This window comes from Eimeria mitis, genomic scaffold (genome assembly GCF_000499745.2).
Source record: "Eimeria mitis Houghton genomic scaffold, Emh_scaff1794, whole genome shotgun sequence".
Taxonomy (NCBI): domain Eukaryota; phylum Apicomplexa; class Conoidasida; order Eucoccidiorida; family Eimeriidae; genus Eimeria; species Eimeria mitis.
In genome coordinates this window covers 1,648-2,599 of record NW_013570113.1, presented here as the reverse complement: position 1 = coordinate 2,599, position 952 = coordinate 1,648, and positions in this window count along the sequence as shown.

Genomic DNA, 952 nt, shown 5'->3' with positions numbered 1-952 from the left:
CGCCTCCTTTGGCTGCCCCCAGCACGGCGACGGCCAGCAGAAACGACTTGAAGCTTTTCATTGTGTCAAGTGAGAATTCGGCAGGAAAATCCTAAGACTACAAAACGCCCAAACAAATCTGGCCCGTTGAGGCTTGCAGGTGTTGCTCACGAGCTATGCTGCCCACACTACTAACTAGGGGGCTCGCACACCTGGCTGCGGCAAAACAAGCGGCAAAAGTTGCTTGCTCGACGCGTGCGACCCTTTCTACACTGAAAGCGGAAATTTGTTCACATTAAAGAAATTGATGAATTTGAATTTTAGCTCAGATGAAATAAATTTCAATGAGGATTGACAGCGTTACGGTCGTCTTGCTTGTGCTTACGAGCCGCCTTCCTTTGCTCAGGAGAAAAGTGGAGTGACGAGCACCAGGCTTTGACGCAATTTGTGGCACACAATAGCCTCTACTTTATGGGCTTCCGTTCTTACATGAGGCAAGGCACAGTTTGACCTCTTCGTCCGGTGTTCAGCCGCTTCGTTAGGTCATCTGCAATGCGCAGAGAACGAAACCTCGAGCACGACGAAGTCACCGTACACCACAGCATAGCCCCCAGTACCGGTACTGGGAATTGTAGCTGCGAAATCAGGGCAGAACATGGTGCATTACTCTGGGAACGCAGCCTCCTGAGAATAGGACCATGGCTAATCACTTGGAAGGCGCGAGTAGTTGCACGCCGTGCACCATGGCCGGAAAGCTTGTCTAGTTTGGTACGAGCTTTCTTAGCGTCGTTTTATTCTTTAACAAACGAAGAACAGTAGAGTTGGCAAACTCTAGCGGGGTCAGTGATCCACTGGGGGACTCTCTCAAGAAACCCTTTTCGGGGTTTCTATTGGACTCTTGTTATCCTACATTTGTCTCCACCCGTGTCCAGCTAGAATACAAAGTCATAGACTTGAGGACTTGCATCTGAAA